Here is a 26,755-nt window from a genome sequence, read left to right on the forward strand (position 1 = left end):
CAAAATGCTAATAGATATTATAAAATGATCACTGGCTGCAGTAAATGTAAGTATCTCCATTCACATAGAGATGCATATTATTCATACTTATTTTTCTCGTATCTACAAAGAAAATTATTAACAGAATACACACAGAAAACCTAGTTTTTCCTTTGAGAATTTTCACCAGACAAGTCTGATCTGGGCTTTGGTGAATTTTCTGCAGGCAAAGCAGTAAAATAGGGAGATCATTTAAATGGATTGTCCATGTTTTTGTGGGTTAGAAAAGATTAGACTCATTCAGTTATCATACCTAGGAGACTCAGAAAAAAAAAGTATATATTTTTAAACTTGTTAATGAAGATCCTTTTTTAAGTACTACTGCACAATAAAGACACCTTACCTTAGATGCTTACATCTATTCAGTATTTCTAAAGACATCAAGATAGTAAGTAAATTTCCCAAACTTTTCCAGTGATTGATACAGAACTTCTTAACTATATACTTATATTTTTGATTCAGTAAAACAAAAAATGATATATTTCAATATTAATATTGGCCATAAATAATAAAACTGCAAACTTTAATTGAAATAAAAAAAAAGTATTGAAATATATGTAAAAAGTAGATAATACATTGTTAAAGATTCCCTTCCTTATCTATTTATTTTTTGTTCTTGAGTTCCTAGACATGTAGACTGAAGGGTTTATTGTAGGTTCTACATTTATTCATATATTCATTCAGCAAATGTTCTGAGTGGTCACCCTTATGACATAATATGCTCTTTTATGCCTCTAAGTACATTAACATAAAAAAATCACTGATTTCTGGGATTACAGGAAGTGAAAGTCTCATCATCACCATCAGTCATCATTCTGTGATTTTAAAACGTATGAAGCAAAACTGGCAACTAGATGAGAACATGATTCTCATGCTCTCATCAGTATATCAGCATTAGGAGATATCTTAAGAGGATCACATCATTTGGGAATCCACGGTTAAACCTTCTAATGTAGCTTTGGAATGAGTCTCATATGACATGTATAATCACCAAGAATAAGCACTTGATTAGGATATTGCTTCACTATGTGCCACCAATTAAGCTAAGAGCTTCTAGAAAAATATCTTCTGTTATACAAGACTCTTTCAAAAGACCAGATGAAAATATAGACAAAATATTCTCAACAATATTTTCCAAGACTTCAGGCAAGTCGGGTTTCAAATGTCTATAATAATGCTCTCATTTATAGAAATCAAAGATACAAATTATAGATTAGTCACAAGTAAAGGTTGTCTTGAAAAACAAATCTGGTTTATTCAGTTAACAAACATTTGTTGGCACCATGCAAGTCACTGGTGTTGGGAAGATAAATAGGAAAAATATAAATAGAGTAGCAAAATTTCCAATCAGGAGGATACTCTAAGAAGATGATGAGTTATAAATTAATGAATCTATGTCAAAACAATGAAATGACAGACCATAATTTCTTATCATTTATTCTTTACTGTGTGACTTTGGTATTTTCTTCCCCTTAGCATATATCTGTTACCAAGATAACAATTATTATTTTAAAACAATGATGGCGTGCCCTGATACTATCTTATCACTAAAATTGTGCTTTTATAGTTTGTACCCATTGAAATTATCTTTGCTAACTCCTTTCAAGATTAACTGTGAAAAGATATTGATGTTGTTATGTAACATCACTGGGATTGTTTGTTCTAGATTTTGCTTGTCTAGCCTAGAAGAATAACATCAAAAACTGGTGCCCTTAAACTGTCTTTGAAGATCTCACTTTCAAACAGAATGCCAATTTTTTTTTTTTTTTTGCGGTACGCGGGCCTCTCACTGGTGTGGCCTCTCGCGTTGCGGAGCACAGGCTCCGGACACGCAGGCTCAGCGGCCTAGCCGCTCCGCGGCATGTGGGATCCTCCCGGACCGGGACACGAACACACGTCCCCTGTATCGGCAGGCAGACTCTCAACCACTGCGCCACGAGGGAAGCCCAGAATGTCAATTTTGATGTAAAAAGTAATACTCAATCTCCCATTTACAAGTGAATCACACCATATTAACTGGTTAATTAAACTGTACTTTTTAAAATGAGAAAAAGTAAAGAATTGATGATAAATACATGCTAAAAGCAGCTTATAAATCATATGCTAAAGTATAAAAGATTTCAAAAATATTCTACATAAAGATAAAAAAGAAAAACAATCTATTTCACAAGAATCTGAATGATTAAACATGAGTCTATAACATATTTATTAATGCATGCCATTTGTGATTGTTATATAGACAAGTGTACATGATACATGGTACAGTCCTTTGCTTAAAAAGTATATATTTTTTAATTTTTGCTTTTGAATTTTTAGAGAACATATCTAAGGACTCACATAATTATGCATTAGCCAACACAGTGTCAAAAAACTAAATAATTTTGTTCAATGTAAGGGGTGATTAAAATGTTTACCACTTCAGTTATTTTCAAGTATTCTCTTTTGCAAACCAAGTCATATTATGTCTATGCTATCTAGAACTGACCCTGCTCCAGGAAGCAAGAGTGTAGTGCATGACTTAGAATGAGCCAGTCTATATTTTTCACCCTCCCCTCATAAGGTAGATGAATCAATTCAGGTAAATCAGAGCCAAGCAGACCTAATATAGAGATATGGGGTTCAATTACCATAGCATGAACTTTATTTTCTCTTGTACTACGTGCTGTAATGGTATGAGCTCAAAGCTGCCAATAGCCAATATATGGATTTTGAGAATAGGTTCAACTAGCAAAGAAAGCAAATGAAGAGATGTATCTCAAAGTCATATTTGAGCCTTAAATCCTTGTGGCAAGTCAGATCTACATATCTGGGCATTTAATTACATAGAACAGTACATTTCCTTTACTTTATTTTGAAGAAAACTGATTAGTCAGAGAGAGAGAGAGAGACAGAGAGAGAGAGGCTCCAAGGGAGAGCTTGCATAAATAGAATGAGAACACACTGAAATATCTTTGCAAGGCAGGGATATGACGAGACTGACAGTCTGTAGAGAAAAAAAGAAGGCAGGAGAAGCAAGAAGAGTGGCACAGAAAATGGAGAAAGGGAAAACAGATAAGTTGAGCATCAGGTGAGAAATGATGAGGACCTTAAGAAAAGGATGGGAGGAGGGTTTGATTCTAAAGCTATTAAGGAGGTAGAATTGACAGGAAAATTGTTGCAGTTCGTGAAATATGAGCAGAAAGGAAGAGGGAAAAATCAAAGGCTGATATGCAGGTTTTTGAACTGGTGCAAGTTGATGTTGATTGTCATCAGTCACTGAAATAAGAATTTGGTGAAGAAAAAGGAGAGGTTAGGAAGCAGAGGTGGGCAACAGATCATGAACTTAGTCTCACACTTAATGAATTTTAATTACCCATGGATTAGCCAAATGGAAGTTCCAGGAGGCAGCTGGTTTTGCAAATCTGAGCTTTGGAGTGAAATTTGGAGATGTTAGAGTTATAATTTTAGCTGCCATCTGCAAACAGAAATTAGTTAAGAATTTAATAGTGGATGAACTAAATCAGAAGTAATATGAAAGAAGAGAAGAGAAAAAAATATAAGGAAGCACACCTGAGCACACTAACACCTAAGACCTGCATAGAAAAAGAATTGCCTGAAAATGAATCTGAAACATGTCTTGAGAAATAATATTTTAAAAATAAACAACAACGACAATAAAACAAAAGTGCCAGGGGAAAAGAGTGAGAAGTTCAAAGATCAAGGATTAGTCAGCAAAACTGAATAATGCAGATAAATGAATGTAAGACAAGGCTTGAAATCTTCCATGGGATTTAGCAAATAGGAGGTCACTGCTGACATTGGTATTAGGTATTTCAGGTAAGTAGTGAGACTGGGAGCCTGACTGCAATGGGAACAGTGAAACTGCTTTAATAATTCACTTAAAGGGTCAATGAATTTAAAGTTGAATTCAAACTTCCAAATATAATTCTTTATAGAATCAAAGACCCCTGGAAACTTGGTCATTTCCTATATGAGACTCTCATTAAAAAACAGGGCTTTCCTGGTGGCGCAGTGGTTGAGAGTCCGCCTGCCGATGCAGGGGACATGGGTTCGTGTCCCGGTCCAGGAAGATCCCACATGCTGCGGAGCGGCTAGGCCTGTGAGCCATGGCCACTGAGCCTGCGTGTCCGGAGCCTGTGCTCCGCAACGGGAGAGGCCACAACAGTGAGAGGCCCGCGTACCGCAAAAAAAAAAAAAAAAAGTGGCAATGTGACTGAGTTCTAGGCAAAGGGGTGTGAGAGGAAGCCACATGTGCCTCATCCAGTCCAGTACATAATCCCCTCCTTGCATGCTGTTTGTTTTCCACAGAAGGTTGTCTGGATAACAAACCCTCAGAGAGAATTTGGAAGCCATAGGTTGAATATCACTCCCCAGACTCCTTACATACTACTGATATAAAACCACCTGCAGACAGTTACATAAGCAAAAAAATAAACATGGAGCAATTACTTGTGAGAGTATATTTATTTCCATGGCCTACATAACCTAACTAATAAATTTTTAGATGTGATTGGAGAGGCATGAATAATCAATCAATCAGTCTCTTGGAAGAAAACCTGGAACCTGAAAAAGGGAGAACAAAGCAGCACACATAATAAAAGGTGGGGATGGGGAAAGAAAATATTACAGAGGGAGCCAAGCAAAACTTAAATAAATAAGCAAAGCTATAATTAATACCCTCACAGAGATAAGAGAATATGTTCATAAAAAAGCAACTGAAGTAACAGTGAACAAGAAGGAGTTCTTAAAAGTGTGAAATATTAAAACAAACAGGAAAAGATAATAGTAATAATGACCAAAATACTTCGAGGCCAATTATCTTTTAATCAATACCATAGTACCCGGACTGCTTGTCATAGTCATTAATGACCTCCAATGGTTGAAATCAATGTTTATTTCTCAGTTCTTATCTTCCTGGAATCAGCAATGGCCTTTAATACATGGATCCTTCTTCTAGGCTTCCCAAGGCCCCAGAGCACAGTCCTCAGACCTCTTTTCTTACAAGTTTATATCCAGGCCCAACATTTCCTCTGAGCTCTAAACTTGCAGAGTTATCTAATTTGAATATACTATATTCATCTCAAGTACGACATGCTGAAAAATCAAATATTGATTTGCCTTTCTAAACACATTTCAGGCTTACTCCTATCAGTGACAACTCCAAAAATCTTGGAGTCATCCAAGAAGTTCCCTCTCTTTCTTTCATACACCACATTCAAGCCATCAATACATTTGTGTTGGTTCTATCTTTACAATATATCCAAAATAAACCACTTATGACCACTCATGCTGCTAATACCTTAGTCTGAGCCACCATTTCCTCTTGCCTGGATTATTGCTTTGGCACATTAATTCCTTGCTTCTGCTCTTGCCTACATGTAGGCTATTTCCACACAGCACCCTCAAGGCAGATAAACTGATAGTGGACCCTCTAGATTTCCTTATTGTGTCCCACGTATCTGGGAAAAGCCTCCAACATGGAATTGCCAACAGACAAAGACCCAAACAGCTCCAAAGAGTCTCTTCCTCCTAGCTAAAGGACTGGGAAAAGGATGGCTGGACAACAGATAAACTTTTTGGCAATACCTGCCCCACTCCAACCAAACACCAGGGGAAAAACTGCATCCCTTCTTTCTCCCCAGGGCTTTCAGTGGGGTCAAGTAGGAAGTTGATTTCCCACCACTAACAACCCTGTTCCTCCCCAGAGAAGAAGGTAGCTACCATCCAATTTCCCTAGTCATGATGGTTAATTTTGTGTGTCAAGTTGGCTGGGCCCTGTGGTATTCAGATATTTCGTCAAACATTATTCAGTATCTGTGAGGGTGCTTCTTGATGAGACTAACATTTGAATTTGCAGTCTGGGTAAAGTAAATTGTCCTCTCTAATGTGGGTAAGCCTCATCCAACCCACTGAAGGTCAGAAGAACAAAAATAATAAGGGAGAATTTGCTCTCTCTGCCTCACTGTCTTCCAGCTGGGTATTGGTCTTATCTGCCTTTGGACTCAGACTAGAACTGGAACTTACATCATTGGGTCTCCTGGGTCTACAGCTTGCTGACTGCAATTTTGGGATTTCTCAGGCTCCATAATTGCATGAGCTAATTCCATGTATATATAAATAAAATATCTTTATATTATCTTTATATATTTATAATATCTATTATATATATATATATATATATATGTAATCTTTCTTTCTCTCTCAATAGAAGATACATATATCTTCCATGGTTCTGCTTCTCTAGAGAACCTTGACTAATACAGTAGTGTTAGCCAGGTTGAGTCCTGGTGGAGTGAGGAGCTCATCTTCTATTCACCATCAGACAGAAGCTGGAGGTGCTCTGATTCCTCCAGTCTCACCCCCAGCATGCTGCCAGAGGGATCCTCCACCAGGTAAGCCAGGTAAGCCTCCACTCTGAACCAGAACCAGGCAGACTTAATTAGGGAGGCAGTGCTAGGCTGAGCTTGTAACCTGTAGACTTCACTCTCCCACCTCCCTGCCCAACCCACAATCAGCAGGGCTCCACGGAGCTGAGCCTCCATCCTGAGCCGACAACAAGTTGGTGTGAGATTGACCTCTACTTCCCCCAGCCCCATATCTGGGTGGCTGTGGGTTCACAGTGTGATCTTATACCCCACTCAGAGGCAATGCAGCAGTATAAGTCTGTGTCTGAATGTAATTGAAAGGAGGGCTGCCATCTCGGGAAAAAAAGTGGAACCAAGAGACCAATGTTTCTGAAGACTTGGGAAGATTTATTGACTGGTATGATCTGTGGAATATTTTGCAAAAAAATAAAGATAGATTCAGAAAAGTAAGCACAAAAATGCAATGTATTTACTATGGAAAGACAAAAATTGGACAATAAAATCACAGCCTATTGTTGGTATATCATTAGCATATTAAAGTAACTAGAATTTATAATATTGATCTATTACTCTATTTGTAACTTGGGAGAGGATAAAAACGATGGTGAAAAAAGATGGTGATGGTATAAAGCAGCCAAATGTTTAAGTACTATAATAGGAGATAAATAATCAATGAAGAGATAGAATCAGAAGGATACTATTTAGAAATGTAGATATAAATAAAGAAGAAACACCCCCAAAATAGAGAGTTGAACAAAGTTGTGTAAACAGACTTAACTACAGAAGCAGGAACTAATATTTAACTATATACACAGTTTGATTTTTTAACCATGCACACCTACAGCTTTGATTAAAATAAACATGAGCTCTAAGAAATTGCTTTGATTTATGTATGTGTACATAAACATACATACACACGTGTGTATGTGTGTGTGTGTATGAAAAACTGAGAAGGAAAAGTAATCTACATCCAAATGGCAGCTGCTTACAAAGTATGTATAATTCTCCATAAATACTAGAAATGCTCTTTGCTTTAGTGCTTTCTCATTCACACAGTATTTTCCACTGAAGTTACGATCATTTGAAAAAATTATTTTCAACTACAGTAAAGTGAAGCCTTATTACCTGAAGCTCTGTTGAATTTTATTCTATTCTAAACCCTGATTTATGATTACAAAATAAGAATTTATATAATGTATACTATTCAGAACTCAGTATATCCTGAGTGAAAATTTCTCAATAAACCTTATAAAGATGTCTAAAATTCTTGCTATCATTTTCTATAAAGTATTAGCACACCAATGGAACAATAGCTAATGTTCCAAAACAGAGCACTCTGGTTCATGCTCACAGTATCACAAAGTAAGGCTGTTTAACAGACTGTCAACGAGGCTTACATGAAGGCATTCATGCAGAGATATTCAGAAATAAAATCTGTTTAAACAGGGAGGGAAAATCTGTTCTACATCATCTACCTTGCAGGTTAAATGGATGACAAAACCACCAGGAATAATTCCTGGAACACAGTAGGCACTCAATATTTACTGTTTTCTTCATTTATTTATCAAACAAATTTAACATCACATCAAAGAAAACAGAGAAAAAGCAGTGAAATCAAACTCCTGCATACATTCTCAGACTGCTTTCCTCCAAAAATAGTCATGCATAAGAATTTTATTTAGAGAAGAGAGCTCAATATTTAAAAATTCAAGAATTAAAGAAAAGTTAAGAGAAAACATAAAATGGAAATTAAAAGTTTGAGCACTTCAATTATTTTCTGGCCAACTGCTTAATTTTCTGATAATCTACCCTATAGCTAGGAATAACTTTAGTGCTTTTAGAGTATACATTTTCATGTTTAATCATAGACATTCTTTTTCATGCTCCTTTCTCCCATCTCTTCTTGGAATTCAGAAAAGTAAGCACATGTTTATCTCATTTTTACAAAATTCTCCTTCTCACTTCTCAGTTTTATGCCTTTTTCTAAATTGTGTCCCCTTCTCTTGCCCCTAGCCCATCTTTACTCTTAATACAAACATTCACTCACTTTTTTCCTAAGTTCCTACCACTTTTCTACTAGTCCTTGAAATATAAATAAATAAGTAAATACATACATACATACCAAAAGCCATCACCAGGACGAGATGAATGTTCACTGTCACGACTATTAGTTTAATTGTTCTTAAGAAAGTAGAATGGACACAGAGAGACCTCTACTATAGCAATTATGCAAATCAATACCACCAGACTGCAAAGCAGATAGGAGGAAACTACTTTATTGCAGTGTTTCATACTGAAACTCCAAAACATCATTTCAGCTTTTCCTTACACTGGAAAGTAATATTCAGAGCAAATATGCATTCGTTGATTAAATATTTACTGAGTACTTACTAAATTCTGGGCACTGAGCTAGTTAGTGGAACTGCTAAAATATGTTGTGCAAAGCAAAGCCGCAAATGAAATATGCTCTTTTCATTTTATTCACAGTGCAAGACTATGAGGTAGAAAATAATATCGGAGTTTTACAGGTGAAGCAACTGTAGCTTATCAACGTTAAACTATTTATCTGCAGAATAAGAATAAGCAAGGATTTGACTTGAGCTCTGACTCCAAAGCCTTTAAAACTGTCCAAATTCTACCTAAATGGTGATGATGGTGATAAATATCAATCTCCATTTACTGAGACATTCCTTGGTTGCAGGTCCTGTGCTAGGACGCTTTACATATGTGAATTACATCTTTTTGTCAGCCTTTTACAGACAAGCCTGAGTAGTGAGACAAGCTCATCACTAGTAAGGGACTGGAGCAGAATTAAAGCTCAGTTCCATCTGCTCCTCACCATTCGTTCTGTCTGTCTCATTTCTCCATCTCTGGATCAAAGGCTGTTTTTCTTTCAGTTTTTCTCTCTCACTGTCTGTCTCTTTTTCTCTGTCTGCCTGTCTCAATCTCCCTTTCTGCCTCTGTTTTTAGACTTTTGTTTCTATTCTCCTTTCACTATACATCTTTCTTTTTTTTTTTACCATTTGCCTTTCAGACAGTTTGTCTTTTTCTGTCCATTTCTCTCCGTCTTGCTCCTTCATTGTTTCTACCTCTACCCCTCTCTCTCTCTCTCCACCTCTCTCTCTGTTCTTTCCTCACTGTGTATTTCAGTTTCTCTCAGTCCCCATTCTTTTTTTGCCCATCTTTCACTCTGTGCCTCTAACTTACTTTATCTCACTTTTAGTGAGTCTCTCTGTTTCTGTTTTTCATGTAGCTATCTCTGTGTCTCTCTTTGTGTGTGTGCACCTCTGTATCTCTTGGTGACTTCTCTGTGTCTCTGTCTGTCTCTCAGACAGTGACTTAAGGTTCTAAAGAAATAACAACCTCTCATTCAGTTTTAATGAACCTTCTCTGGATTCCAGTGATGCACTGCAAAGTTGACAAAATCAGTCCCTTAAATGATAAAGCAAAAAGGAAAGTCACTGTCCCTGGATAAACAATTTGCATTTCCATAAGGATTCAGTGATGCAGAATCGGAAAAGCCTCATTCTGACACCTCCATGAAAATAACAGGGAGAGCATTCATTAGCTGGGCTCCCCTCTGAATGATGCACTTCATCGCACACATCGCTGTCCTCCCCCTTTCAGGAAACTACTTAATTCTGTCTGAAACCCGCCCTTCCACTAAGCGTTAGAATGAATGACTTTTCAAAGTAATAGGAACTACACATCTGCCATGGCCTGCGACTGCTTACACTCTAAAAGCCATAAAGAAGTTTATACCTGCCGTCAATTTCTTATCCATCAAGAAGCACAATAAACAAGCTTTGAATTTTTCCATTTGCCAGTCCGAAAGAAAGAAATGCTTTAGTTTCTTTAGGTTCTTCAAATAATGACTGCTTTTACCTTTTACATTTATAGCTTCAATAACCATGATCTGATATTCAAGGTTGAGTACAACCTATAAGCAGCTTGTGGGCTAAAAGGAAATCTGTCCATTACGTTGCTCAGGTAGAAAATTTTACTCTTTAGAGTGGAAATTATCTCACTGCTGTTATTGCTTGTTGATAGATATATACACACACACAGACATGATCATCTTGAGGAATTGGTAGAAAATCAGAATCTTTAACAGTTAATTGATTAATTTAGATTATTTAGCAACATAGAGGTTTCTTATTCATTACCTTGGCTGATCCTTACAAAAACTCTGATAGGCTAAGTTTTACAGATGTTTAGGGAATGTGCCAAGGCTTCCAAGGAAAATTATTGTTGTCTTTGTACTAGAATCTGAGGTTTCTGTGCTCCTTATATCAATTAATAAAGAGAGGGAGAGAGAGACTATCTTGCTCTTTAGTGCCTGACTTATTTGCAGGCTGAGACCAAATCACATTCATTTAACAGTCCTGAAAATCTGGCAAGGTTTATACATCGCAGGTGGTGATTCTACTTCAAGTTCATACTGTTCATACTCACATTCAAAACTACCTCCTCATTCTTCCTCCCCTCACACACTCATATGTGCAAGGAAGTAATGGTTACATTTTGAATTTCTGTGTATATTCTCTGGTCCCATCACCATTTCAATCTAAGTGGCTCTAGTATTCAATTCAAATAAAAGTTACACATTAATTCAGTGTCTGAGTGCTTTGAACCTTTGGAATTTGTACGGAGACTCTACCAAGAGAACATAATTTTGCCATAAATTACTCACAGTAGCTCTTTTTCTCACTCAGAACTGACTGAGAGCACTAATGAATTCCCACAGTTCCTTCCAATATCTCCTCATGCAACCAGTGATATTTGAGTATGAAACTAATATATGAAGTCCCATATGTCATCATTAGTTTGGAATCAACAGTCTGCCATATTATAAACTAATAACAAATAAAAATCCCATTACAAAAGAAAACATATCTATATCCAAACAAAGTTTTAGTTAAAAGTAATAAAAATAGTTTTGGAAAATCACCCTGGTTGAGTAACACTATTTTTTCCATATTATACAATTGTATAGCCTTCCCCATGGACGCATGTGGAAGCTACAGAGACTGACAAAATGGTTCAAAGACACCAGTGATCCCAACAGTAAGAACAACTCTTAAAAAAGTGGAAAAAGAAAAAAATAAAATGACTATAACCAACTCTTAGAATCTCAAGCAAAATTAAACTTTTAGATAATAGACACATCCACTCCGTTTAGGAAGTATGTGGTCTCTTTGTTGAGATTATTATTTCTGCCAGCTTGAATTTATTCTTAGGTTGGGACCCTGAGTAAAACTTAAAACCACATACTTCTCCCCAGTGTTAAGGCTACAATAAAATGTAAATGTATAGAGCGCTAGAAAAACAGTTGAGGTAACAGCTGGTTTGCGAGAGAAGTTTTGTATTCTTTTACACATGTAAGTAGGAACAAAAGTTCCTATTGTCTGAAATTACATCTGTACATTTACAACAGAGGAAATATACTGATCTATCCTTAAAAATATTCACATTTAGGGGATTACCTTTATTTTTTTAATTTTACTTTGTACTATTATTGTAAAGGTTCATTATTTATTCAGTAAGTAAAAGCCCACATGATCAAGTGGGTACAGAAAAGAACCATTAATTACTCAATGTACACTTGCTTGACACACATTTTGCGATCAAAGAAAAATCGTGATTTCCTTTGACAAGAAAAATAATAATTACCTTTTAACTTCAAACTTGAGCTGTGTACCAAAACATTGGGGAATTTTTGCAAAGGGCTTCAATTTATGTCTGCCTGTCTGCCTTTAAAGTTGGATGATGAAAAGGCCCAATGCATATTATGCAAAATTTAAATGTGGAAAGACTAAGAAACAAAGTCTGTAATGGACATTTAACTTGAGCTTTTTCTTCTTAGAATTATAATTATTGGTGTTTATTTTTAAACTACTTTTATAGTTCAGGCACTCACTGAGCTCATCAAATAATCTCATAAATGGCTATATTATAATTTAAAAAATCTCTTAGAAAGTGAAAGGTTTGAAACCTCTTTTTAAAGAATACTCAAAACTTTACCCCATAATATTCCACACAAGCAGCTAACAGTAAGATAGCACACACTCTGATCTGGTTAAGTCCCTGAATGGTTAATGTTTAGGGGTCATTTTTGTGGCAAAGTGATGGAGATTCACATTCCCTGTTTCGCATGCACCTCACTGCAACATCTGAGAGATTAGGATGCCCCCACTCAGTGCAACTGGGCACACATTAAATTGCACTTCTATTTCATAGGAGAATGAGCCCACAGTCAAGGGGGATCAAGTTGCTGAAATTTGAAGACTCACACGTACAGATCAATGCACTGACTCACACTTATCCACAACTAAAGAAAACTAAAGAAACTAATAGAGGAACAATTTGCGGTGAAAAACAAGTTCCCACGAGCATGCATAAAAAGTTTCAAACTAGGTGTGAAAACTACAAGAAGCATTCTATGTTTAAAATGTGCTTCTTTCACAAAGTATTTGCTTCTCTGATGTTAAGCAACACAATAACTCTATGCCTTAAGTATTGGGTTACCAGATTTGACAATTAGCTCTATTTGTGAAATCAAATGAGTATGGAGCTGGAGTTAACCTTACATGAGGCGGTCACATTATACTCTAGTTAACAATGGGTCTCTGCATCCATGCTACAACTCCATCACATCGATGACCATCTGTGCATGCTAGAGTCACACATTAGAGGACCAGCAGACTGGGTCTGAGACTTGCTACTCAGGTCCACCTTCTGTATAGTTACCAAACTATGTTTTTACTGTAAAGGCCATACCACGAAGCAGGAAAGCTGTTAGTACCATCTAGCACTAATTCTGTATTACAAGGATAAAGTCCATCTGAACTCAAATTCTAAATGGTTAATGCTCCTGATACTTTTGTAAAGGAGCCGATATTCTAATACACTATCTATGTGTAAACATCAGGATACTCTATATGACTACAAAACACAAAATATAATTGTGAAACAGTTAGCCACGTAACTTAGCCAGTAACTCTAACCTCCTGCAACTATCACACAGAAAACAAAACCTCACCCAGGCATACTTGAACATGCAAAAACCGAACATACCATGTCAGTACTGATACCCTTTTCCTATATTTTGTCAGGGAGAGAGAAGCAAAAGAAGCAGCTGAGGATTATAATTTTTAAAAATGACAAACCACACAGAGTCATAATTCAAAAGCACGTGTCTTTCTAAACATTACATTGACTTCTCAACAAAATTACAATACCACACAGTAATCCGGAAGGCTGAGGGGACAAGGGGCTGTGCTTATTCTTCTAGCAGATAATTACGTGTACATCATTACTGCTCTAGTCTTTGAACACGCATGACAGAAAGTGATACCATGACAGAGACCCACTGTACTGAAACAAAGTCTTAACTTTCTCTGTACTTCACTGCTGCCTTAAATTTGAAAGATCAAGGGGGGGGCATGGGGAAATAAAAGAACTTACTTGCCGGTTTAAAGTTTCATCTTTAGCGCATGGAAGATCATGCAGCAAGTTTTCTTGACAAGGCTGCCTCCTGCACATTCCTTTCAAAACCAATGCTCATAATCTAGGTCCAAGACGATTTGTTCTCACACCATACTTCTTGTTTCTGGGAGGCATTAATATCCAGTTTCACATCATCAAGGAAATGTTACTAGAGATTTAAAAAAACAAAACAAAACACCTCAGCGTATTAACCCAGAAGGCATACTATCCTCCCCGTTCTGAGATATATGCCAGCTGCCTTAGTTATCACAAGCAGCTAACTCTAAGCTGCTAGCAGGAATCTGCCTGCCCTCTATCTGTCACTATTAGCTCAGCATGTTGATTCACTGGCACTGAAGCCACAGCAATTAGCTGTCCTGCTCCAGCACTTGCAGGGAAGAGCTGAATGCACTAACCCACACAGCGATTGGGGAGCTCTTTGCACCAATTAGTAGCAGGTGCTACCTCCCGCTAGATAAATTGATGCCCCACTGATCATCGGTGTTGGCTGCTTTATTGTACTGTGTCCTGTCAGCCTGTCTGGTGATTCTCTGTTCTCTTTTGTGTGGTTGTTTTTACCGTCTTACTTCATCAGTACTAAGAAGTTTAGCAGCTTACATTCAGTGACAGTATTACTGATAAATCAAAATAATCTCTTAATCTCCTTTCATATTTCTTTCTCCCTCTCTCTCTCCCCTTTAATTCCACCTTCTTATATCAAACCCTCCACATCTTCATATCTTTTGGGCATAAGGAAACTTCACACATTCTATAGAAGCTAAAAAAATTTTTTCTAGGTTCTTATACGAACATATGACTCATTGATGGTGTTATACAGAAACATACTATAAGAAAAGATACAGCCTATGTCTTAAATATTGTGATATATGAGAACCTCACAACAACATTTTGCAAATGAACACATAAACCGGTGAAAAAACAGTTATTTGTTATCTAAATCAAGAATACCATTTCTTGCCTAGGATTTATGTAAGTTCATATCAAATTTTGCCCACATGTTCATCTGAGGCTCTGAGAAGGAAGAATCGAAAAATGAAAGCAATTTCAGAAGGGTGGTTGTGACAGAGCAAACAGCCTGAAGTTGGTTAAAAGTGACACAATGAAGAGTACACAGGCAAAATCCAGCAATGTCTTCCTCATAGCTAAGGTGGATTATTTATCATAATACACTCATCCTATTTAAGAAAAAAAAAAAACACTCAATGCCTCCAGAGTGTTGCCATATTTATACACATTCATTCTCAGAGAGTAACATTTCATTTAGTACAAAAGTCACTTATCTGGCAAGTTCAATTTGCCAGAGAGGGAAAAATTTTGAAGAAAGTGTAAATAATCCAGGGTCAGTCAAATGTGTCATAAGTGTCAAGCAGTAAAATGTGTGCGGGTAAATCATAGACAAATAATAGGTGAACCCTTAGAACCTTCAGTCAGAACCTCATTGCCTTTGTTTTATATACAACTCAAACAAATGAACGCATTTGCATCTTTCAAAACAAAGACTGGGGGACAGTGGTGAGAATTTATAGGAGACAGATGCATTTTATAGTTGTAAGAACTGATGTTTTAAAGGTTTAAACATTGATATTTTAATAAAGATGCCTTTACCAATAAACATTTAAACAAAGTTGTGTATATTTAGTTTGAGAAGACTTTTTTTCACTTCAGGAAATAGCACACATATGGAATAATCTATACATTGATATTGTTGGTTAAATAAAGTATCTGGCATTATGAAGACTGTTCCAGTAACAATAGGAATTATTAAACTTAATTTTTATTAAAGACAAAGTCGGTCTCATTTCTGGTGATGTTCAATTATAATTTTGATGACACATCAGAATGATAGCTAGAATGCATGTCCTATGAGAAATTAGACCGTTATCAATTGAACTCTTGTATATTACAATACCTGCCTTTCTTTCTTTTTTAAAAGAAATCTCCATATTTAGATTTTGGGAAAATATATATTTAATAAGATGCAAAAAACCCTATATACTACAGGATAAGTATAGGTGAATTGTAGGGGACCAATTTAAAAACACAATAAACAAAAGAGAAAAAGCCACTAAAAAATCTTGAGATAATTTCTGTTAAAAATATGGTGTATAATACTCTAGACTTCTTTAGATCTCTCTCCCCCACTTACATTTTAAAGCCAAATTGATTTTTGCTCTATATACTACATTTCAACTTCCTTTTTCTTTTAACAAAATATCATGGACATTCTTTCTGTCAATAAATCTAGATTTAAATGATTGTTATTATGTTTCATCATATGTACATATATACAATTTATTTATCAAAATAGTTATATTTTGACATTTAGGTAGTTTCTAATTTTAATATATTTGTAGATATATATTTTATTCTATTCTACTTATCAGCATAACTTTCTAGGAATAGAAATCATTGGTCTAAGGGAGTTAATCTTTCATTATTATCAAATAAACTCACAGATGACATTTGATGATTTTTGGTGTGTATCTTAGTATCTCTAATAATACAAGTTCCATAACAGCAGGGCCGTATTTAATTTATCTTTGTATTCCTTACTACCTGTAGCCAAGAGTCTCACATATAAAGTAAATGTTTAATGAATTGTTCTATTGACAAAGTACACACATACAGCTCCAATACCTCGTTTGCCTAATATGCCCTTGAAGTAAAATGATTTTAAACACTATAAAATACTCCTTCCATAATACAGAATACGAAACTTCCCCTTTCATTACAAATATTAAGAAAATGGTGGAGCTCATGGTGGACAGAGATTGAAGGAGGCATATTTTAAAGGGCCAGAAACAATAATCCAGGACAAGCAAGAGAAGACCAGACAGAGCTCTCAAATTAGAGAACAAGAGAGTCTGTGAAAATTAAGACTGAGGGAGAGATCTACGTGGAAACAAGAAGCATTATGGATTAGGCACCCGTTACTATCAGGAGAATCCAAAAAGGATAAAGAAAATGTTTATACTTCAGATAAATATATTCTCACGGTTTAACTGTGATTTAGGATGAACCTCAGGATTAGAACACAACCATGGAAACATGTAACTCATTCAAAAGAGGGGATTTCCAGCAAAGTGGACTGAGTGGTACTAGGCTGTGTCAAGAACCTAAAACAGAGAGGCTGGGGGCTATGGGTCTGATTTCTGGCTCTGCTTGTTCTAACTAGGCAAATAAGCTGACTTATTTAAGTCTCAATCAGGATCCTTATTTATAGTGAGGAAAATATCACAGAGAATTATGTTACTAAAGAGTTTGCTATTCTTCTAAACACACTATGCTTTCTCATGCTTCTGTGATCATGTCTGTAATTTGGGAGACATATCAGCATGCATGTTAAGTGCTGGAGCTGGCAGGCAAGTGCCTGAGATCTAATGGTTATATGACCTTGAACTAATTCTTTAACCTCTATGAGATTCTAATTTTTAATCTGGATATTAATATAGTAATAACAAGCAGCCACACTTATTGTAATATTTAAATGTGACATATTTTTACAAATACTTAAAATAGTAAAGGAATGTTGTATATATTTGGTAATTTTTAGGTATTAGTATTTCATTTTTAACATAAAGTTTGATATGATTACATTATAGGTGCAAACAAGAAAGAGCCAACATACATAGATGAGTTCCAGATAAAGCAAACCCTTGTAATGCAAAGCTTTAAAGTTTGATTTTTATCATGTCACTATAGAATTTCTGTCCAGGAGGTCCTGTAATCAGTTATGTCATGTGTTCTAAGTTTTTATTTGCCTAAGGGTTATAGGGTGATTGTTAAAATAAAGATTTCTGGGGAGACTCTGAATCAAAAGATCCGGAGTGGGCCTGGGAACGGCCAACTGAAGCTAAGTCTATGTCACGGTAGTACAGCAAGACCCCTGGTTCACAACCCCAGCTCACGAGGTTCACAGTGATGCCACGCAATGCTGTGGTCAAGCAGTTGTGCTTTGAAACTGACCATAGGAACTGGAAACTCCATTCTGACATCTACCAGTCAGTTGATCTTCCCCAAGCTTCTTGATTTCTAAGCTTTAATTTTGTCATATGTAAAATAGTAACAGGATTAGTAATTAGAGATTAAATAGAATGTGCATATAAGGCATTACTTTATGGGATGTCTTGCATATATTGTGTGCATATAAAGCATAGAGGAAGTGCCCATTAAATGTTAATCATATAGTGATGAAAATCTTTCCTTGGAATAGGGAAAATAAAAGAGTCTTAAAGGCTAAAGAGATTTGGTTTTGATTCCTGGTTTGACACAACTTCCTGAGCTTCCATTTTACTATCTTTTACCAAGGTCATGGGTAAAGGTGCCTGAAGAGGAGTCATTTGAGGCAAAATTCAGTGTGGTCAGTTTGTGAGCCCTTGTGTTCTGGTTTGCGGCTGTGTCTATCTAGAAGAAGAGGCACACTTTTCTTCCCACAAAGGCAATACTGTGCTATCCACAGTCCATAATCACACAAAGGTGCCTTTTTAAATCTCATGGAGGTATTAGTGGGCTAGATATCCTGCTTTTGAGTGGAGTTATATGATACAATATGATACAATATATAAAGAGCGTAGCACAAAGTCTAACAAAGAAGATGTATTCTTTAAAGCATAGCAGTCAATGACACATATGTGAAACTGGTTTACTTTAAAGAAGAAATTGGTTACATTAGATGCTTTAGAAAGATTTTAAACATTGAAAGCATTTTTAACATTTAAAAACATTTAAACATGAAAGCTTAGGATTTCATTTATTTTATAAAAGGGAAAAGCATCATATATACAGTTAAGAAATGAATCATTAAGTATAAAGTCTATCAATAACAGGGAAGTGGATATGTAAACTACATTAAATAACTTTAAGGACAGTAATGCAGCCTTTACAGTACTAATCATGAAATTATTAAAAAAAAAACATGACAAAATGGCAAATATTTAAAGCTGAAGAAAAATAGTGTTCATACTGTCTTAAAGACTGTATACAAACATATACTGGCAATATCATGGAGAATATAAATTTGGTGCCTATCACTGCAGAGACAGTGGTGGATTTCTCCCCACCCCCAGGTCTCTTTCAATGTATTTTTATTTCTTAAATTCTTTTTTTAGCACCTCTTATTCTCATTCCCCCCCTTTCATAGATAAGCATTTGAATATGTTTAACATGTATTTTTGTTTGTGCTTGTGCAAAAATGTATATATTGTGTGTTATTCTAAACCTTCATAAAACTAATTCTAGAGCATTTTGTGACATATTTCATAAAAATGAATTTTACAGAGCAATGTTTTAGCTGTATGTGAAAAATCAGCTACATCCTACATACAGTTGTGAAGATTACCATAAACTTTTGTACTCATGCCAGTTCATCTGTTCACTGGTATTTAATGAACAATAAAAAGCAAACAGCTGGTCAAAAATACAAATTTTATTTTCTGTAGTTAATTTTTGAAATCTTGACTTATTTTAACAATAGGTTTATATTATACCTACAAACAGTAGGCTTATAATACAAAGCTACTTCTCTTGTTATCAAGAGACTTAAAATGCTGCTTACTCCAATCACTATCTCTGGCAAATTAATACTAACTAAATAGAATGTTTCTTATGGGCTTTAGACTCCAGTCTGCTGGTAGGAAGAATTTCAGAGTATCTGATTTAAGTTAAGCAAACCAATATTAACCCATATATTACTCTCAAATATATCTCATTGAGAAAGCAAGACCTAAGAGGATTTTTGTCTATCCTTCCAGAATGAGGACGGAGTCCTTGAGTCAATAGGAACCATGAAGTAAAGAAGTAGAGAAGGCATTTTTTTTTTAACCCAGATTAAAGCTTTAGTGAGCAAAAGCTTTCTCAACATATCAAAATAACCTTGCTCATTACAGGCAGTGTCTCACCAACTTGCCTGGGGTCAAGCCTTTCTAGGCTTGTTATTGTCAGTGGTCATTTAGAGTTGAGATTCAAAGCTGTTGGGTGTAACTACGCAATAATACCTCAATCAGGGACCTGGGGCTGGAGAGTCATCTGCGTTCACATTAATAAGTCTCTGTCGTGATTTCATGTAGAACGACTTTAGTTTTGATTCTGACACCTCTGCATTGTCAGGATTCAAGGCAGCTATAGTTAACACAGGTTTTTTTTTTGCCATATATATATTTTTTAACCCAGCACTTGCCTGTTTTATAGTGACAGTTTGGGAAATAAGGGATAGCATAATCTTCATTTAATACTTAGCTGTGCTGAGGTATCAAAACAGGCAGACTATTATTTAGAAGAGCAGTTTGGGGATATCATACAGTAGTTTGAGGGCAATGTGAGAGGAATAAATCATTTTATAAACATATAGTTGTGTACGTACATATACAATGTGACTAAGTAAAATATGTGAAGATGCTGAACTATTCACACCATTTTTAAAAATTTAATTCTTAAAGAGTATTGAATTTACAATGAGAAATTTATCTGACAGATTCTGAAATACGGGAACTATTTTAAAGTTTGGATGAGATTAAACATTAAAAAGTCAAATTATTTGTCTCTTTCATATAATCTAAAATCTTTTGACCTAGGGAAATAAAACTAAGAAGAAATATAGATAATAATTGTTATAAAATATTTTCTAAATCCCATGCTTAATCTTTAGCTATTTCATAGTTGCCTTAGGGACACTTTTTTTTCCTAAAGAGAGAAATTTAGACCTTACAAAATAGTTTAATTAGTTTAAATATTTAAAAAAGTATCACTTATGCTACCTCTTCTCAATTCTAATTCTTATCTGCTGGATGTATTAGTTGCATTATTGTGCAACAAATCACCACAAATTAGCAGCTTAAAATAACACACATTTACTATCTCATAGTTTTGTGGGTCACAGATTCAAGTCAGGACTCCACAAAGCTGTAATCAAGGTTGTGATGGCTGGGCTGAGTTCTATTCTGGAGCCTTGATTAGGAAAGAATCCATTTCCAAACTCATTCAGGTGATTGCATTTGGTTGTGACTGTGACTGAGGAACCAGGACCTAGCTTTACCTCTTACTGACCACTGGCTTGTGGTTGTCTTCAGGTGCTAGAGGCTGCTCATCGTTCTGTCTCATGACCCTCCTCTTAGTTTACAACATGGCTGTTTACTTATTCAAGGACAGCAGGAGAAGCCGTCCATGTGTACTAGGAAAACAAAATCTTACATCTCTCTTGTGATGTAATCACAAGCTTGGTATCCCACAACCTTTGCCATATTCCATTGGTTATAGCAAGTTACAGGTTGCTTCCACATTCAAGGGGAGAGGATGATGCACGACATAACACCAGGTGGCAGGGTCATGGAGCTATTTTAGAAATCTGCCTTCCACACTGGATTAACTCCTGATGTATTTAATATATTCAGTTAGACACCAAATTATATCTATCTATGCATAAACAGGAATTTAATAAGGTTGAAGATTGTGAACAATCAAAACTTGTTTTCAATATGTTTGAAAACCTTATAGAACTTTTTATATGTAAAATTACACATTATTTCATTACAGAAAAAAAAGTAATGATGAAACTCTCACTAAAGCTACAAGCACTCTGATTAATTAGTTGACATACTTAAAACCAGAGAGGTTGAGGAAAGCATTTCAAAAAATATACAAGAAAATGTTTTAAAAATCTCAATATAACCTTAAGCTATATCCACCAGAGGTACTTAGGGATCACATATTGTAGGATAGTGCCTACTATGAATTGTACTTTTATATAAATTTCTAAAGATTGGGGACTTTTTTTTTTATTAGTGCATAAAATAAAATTGATCCAGTTTTGTGTTGTCTCCTGACTTTAATAAAAAAACCCAGGAAAGATTACCAAGAAAATATCTTAGATTTCTTGAGCCTAAAGCCTATTACTAAACACAGGTTTCATATATATATGCATATATATTATATATATATATATATAAGAGAGAAATATATGTATATATGTATCTATATAAATATAAATAAATATAGACACATATATTTATTTTAATATATATTTTTAAATATGTTTACTTATATAAATGCACATATAAACACACACAGAGCTATTTAATAGGTAAATGGTGGAATTACTTTGGTCATTAAAAGCTTTCATTGTTAGAATTAGGTGACGAAGAAAAAAGAGTTTTATGAATCACCTTCATCACTCTGCTACATTGAGGACTTATGAAGAAATCCTTAACATAATATTTTGCTGGATTTAAAATGCCCTCAGTTACCTCTAATTCTAAAATCATAATTCTGAATTTTATACAGATTTACAGTCCTCCTAGAACCCCAGTTTCAGCAAGTATAACTTGGCACTTTCTGTACCAGACTCTAAATGCATTTTCAGATGAAATAAGACAAATCACCAATGTCTACCATAACTGAGACTTATATTATTTGACTTTTTGATTTATACTGGTTTCTCTTGACTCAATAATCACTATTGTAGCTCATTTCAAAGAGCAAAACATGGGGAGACAAACTTGTCCCCCAAATTTGTAAATAAATTTATTCTGTCCTTCTCTGCCTCTTGCCTTTTCCTCCAAAAGCAGTCATAGACCAGTGTGTTGAAGGAAAGCTGCCATTCATTCAAAGCAGAAAGTACCGCTGCCAGGCTTTTCCAAACAAAACCCGACACACAGAGGGAATACAGAGTCTGAGTTACTTAGAAGCCGAGCAGGCTTCTTCTTCACATGGCAGAGCAGATTGAAATGAGTTAAAAAGTGTGGGAGAGAGGCAGGCATTTTGTTCACTTGCACTGTGTCAACAAGTCAATAGCCCAGGCAGTTTCATCTTGTAGCTCCAACTGCCACCTCTTAGAGCCACCACCAGCACCTGGATCTTAAAGGATTATGGACAGTTGATTTATTTCTTAGCAATTATTCAAATCTCTCCAAAATGTATAGTCTTCCTTCAACTCCATATCCTGCTGGACTGAAGGAATTTATAACTGCTTTGTAGCTTCATTAAGAAGAGCTTCATACTTTCTAGAGCAACAGATTATAACGTCACATATTTTGGAACAAGGCCAAGTTCCACTCCAGATGAAAAGTGATATGACTGGATAATTCTGCAGTTAATGGAAACATGTAGAAACATAGAAGCAGGGATACTTTCCAAGACACATATGCCTTTAACTATACTCATGTTCACTTTTATGTTGATTCAGCCCTAAAGAGAATTTAAGGGATTGAAAAACAAACAAATTGTATTAGAAAATACTAACACTGACAGCCTGAGAAACAATATTTTTCTTTCTGATCTAGATGATAAAAACTGATACAAGTATGGCCTTAGTAAAAAAATAAAAGCATAAATTACACTGGGAAATACTCTGCACATTGTTAAGGTGGAATATTATTTGTAAGTTATTTGACCACAGAGTCTCTTGCTCTAGCATGTTCGGCAAGCTGTTAGATTCTAGAACAGTCAGAGAATGCTGCAATCTTAATCGAGTTTTTAATCAACATTCTCTCTTAGTAACATCTTCCTAGATTTGTCTCTACTTAAACTGATAGGTGAAAATAAAAGAAATATAAAATCTAATCTAACTTCATTGATTCCCTCTGTAATTTTCACACAATTCTGAATGAATTAATGAATGACAGTTCTGGGGAAGTTCATAAGGGACTTTCAAGCAATGAAAATATGTGAATGCTGCAATACCTAGTGTTGAATTGGTATGCAAAAGTGAAGCAATTAATCACTGCTTACTAATGACCAAAATGCTATATCCCCACACTGCCCCCTCCAATACTTAAACTGCAACTCGACTTGTCTTCAATTACCCAACACTCCTCCTGCATAATTATCTCAGGTCCCCACTGTCCTCTCTTTTCTCCCATTATCCTACAGAATAAGTGGGTCTCCCACTCTGTGTTATGATAAATGCCAACGTAGTCAATAAGAAATCGTAAGCTCAGCAAACACACTTCAATAAAATTATAGTGAGAATCCAGTCTTCTGTATGTCCAGTATGTTTACTGGACACTATGTTTACATAGTATTATCATTTCATTTTCAAAACTCTCATCTCTTAATCCAGAGATACGTTATCTGAAGAAGCAGTGCTGTACATTTATTTACTCAATATTGAGTGTTACAGTGTGCCAGGCAAAGCTACAGGAACTGGCAACACAGTAGTAACTAAGACTGGCATGCACAAAGCATATGAAAGAACAGATATTATCAAAATGTGTCTGGGTCACAGAAAGAGGAAAAGAAAAGAAGGGGATATGGTAGACAAGAAAGTTGATGATATTGTCAGTTTGCTCAAGCCAAAATTCTCCCTTTGAATAGTTAGAACAAGTTGGGACAATTTTACAATCAGTCACTTCTGCTGTTAGAGAGAAAATGTTAACTCCAACCATTAGTAGTTGTAAGACTTGAAAATACAGTTTGAGGGAAACAACTCATATTCAGGGCAGATATCTCTCTCAGTCTCAATCTGATCAAATATATAATATATACTTTTTCTACCGAAGAGTAATCATTTGTTGAAAGTTTTCTCAACCTGTGTGCTTTTAAATAATCCCAAAATGCTCCACCCAAAAATGGGCACTTAGGAACCTCTAGTCAATTTTCAAGAATGAATGATGAACACAGATATGGATTCCCTTCATTATGACTCCCGGGACATCCTGTGAGAAAAAGATCTGTGTGCACTACTGAGGCATAATAAGTCACAGATCATCATCCTTCATCTCAGAAGCATTATTGTTATTATTTTTTTTACTTCTCACTTCACATACCTGAGAATAAGTCCACCTATCATCACAATTCTGTTACATGATCTAGAATCAGATTCCTACACATGTTAAATATATATTTGACCAGCATTTGTCATTATTAGAAGAGGCTCATTAATACATATTCAACCAACCCCCCATTCTGAAGGAACAAATACATAATATATCACATGATTTATATATTAAAATATGCCATAATAAATCATATAATTTTATTAACTTTGTTGGCACCCAAATTTCTTGAATTCAGCCTAATATTTTCTTCTCTAATTTTACCTCCAACCAAGTCAAACAGCATCAAGGAAAATAATCAAGGGTCAGCCCCAGAATGACAATGAATACATTTTGGAAACCTGTATTAATAAGGACATTAATATGAGAATATGCATGAGAGTTGATTTTCTTTTTGCACTGTTAACAGAAATTAGAATTGTAATAATATAACTAGAATTTGAATTTTCAACCAAACTAAATCCTGAATCAAATATGTTATTTTTTCAAAATGCAGGTCAATTACTGAGCAAATAGATCTGGTTAATGTAAATTGTGGGTGATCTTCTACCTTAATAATTCTTTTTAATCCTAAAGACAATATAAAAATAGCCTGACCATTCTTAATAAGATTATAACTTTGTAGTGTAAGGCAATAAGGAATAGAAGATCAAAAAGAATCTGTAGTAATACATAAGCAGGGCTACTTGACCATGCATCTATAGTTACAAGTTTGAAAGCTATTTTTTCTATAAAAATTTCCCTCACAGTTGCTCCATGTCTTTTTTTTTTAATAAGTAGAATTTCTGAAATACACTGGAACTGTCAAACATAAATATACAGAAAAAGTGCAACATAAACAAATCTGAACATTTTCTCCAGAGATTTGTTTCTAATAACATTCTAACTTAATTAAATGAAATTATATTTTTACCTGAGAAACACTTATGGGGAGAAAAAACACATATATATTGTCCAGGGGCCCAAATGTTGATGGGGTGTTTAGTGTAGTTGATTTCATCAACTAAAATCAACTAAAATTTGATTCTGAGATCCTTTAACTGTGCAATTCTGTTTTAACATTTGCTAGGTTGCCAATTTTTTTTTTGAAACTGTGCATTCAGTAAGAACTCAGTGATAGGCATATGATTGAATTTTAAATATTTATTGGTACTCAGAGTTATCTCAGTAAAAAATAACTAATCTTGATAGTTGGATGAGTTAAAAGAGATGAAAGCAATGAGCTGCTTTCAAAATGGTAGTTTCAGAAAACATGATCTCTTCAGAATAGGATTTTTTTTTCAGTTTTAAAAAACTTCACCTCCAATCCTGTCTGGCATTTATAAACATATTTCAACAGACTCCAAATTGCTAAGGAAGCTTAACTATAAGTCCTTCTCCAAAGATGAAGTACATCTTCACAATTCTTAATTCATTAAGGCTGTAAGGTAGGTAACTAACAGAAATGATGAAAATGTTATGAGAACATCAGTTATAAAATGTTTCCTTAACACAGTCCCAAATATCAACAACTGTACTCAGCCAAGAATATGTTTCCTCTCTCAATCTACAAATTCTCTCCCAATACCAAAATACCCAAAACAAACAAAAATATATGACAAAAAAATTGGTTTCTTCCAGCTATCTCTCCTTCCTCTCCTTAAATATCAAACTTCTTTCAAGAAGATTGTCCTTACCTCCCACTTACTGCTCAAACACTTGAATGTGGATTCCATGACCAACCAAACATCTCACTGTCTCTCAGAGGTGCCTTAGTCTTCAATCTTCCCTTTCCTTGCCCTTTCAATACTTTTCAGAACCTTTGACAATCTCTCTTACTAGAGTTTATTCTCTTGGATTGCCAGAAAACACACTCTCCTGGTTTTCTCCTCTACCTGTGACTGTTACTTTTTAGTCTCTTTTAGTAGCTCTTCCTTCTTTAGTTTCTTTAAATTTTGAAAACACTTAGATTCTATCCTAGGCACTCTTGTCAATGTATTGAAGCTCATCTCCCCCACCCCATGCCCCCCCAGGCCTCTGTTCCATTCCAGTAAATGTTTTTACCAGTGAAGCAAATGACCCACAAGTTTTCATCTC

The 26,755-nt window shown here is 35.3% G+C and overlaps 1 protein-coding gene across 1 annotated transcript in view; it reads right to left on the bottom strand.

The window, feature by feature from the left end:
• PCDH15 (protocadherin related 15) overlaps positions 1-26,755 on the bottom strand; it is a 1,372,333-nt gene that overhangs the window by 823,453 nt on the left and 522,125 nt on the right. The window contains exon 4 of the mRNA XM_079899582.1: positions 13,872-14,061. The gene's annotated coding sequence lies outside the window, so the exon portion shown is untranslated. The remainder of the gene's footprint in view (positions 1-13,871; positions 14,062-26,755) is intronic.

Source organism: Stenella coeruleoalba (genome assembly GCF_951394435.1).
Source record: "Stenella coeruleoalba genome assembly, chromosome: 16".
Taxonomy (NCBI): domain Eukaryota; kingdom Metazoa; phylum Chordata; class Mammalia; order Artiodactyla; family Delphinidae; genus Stenella; species Stenella coeruleoalba.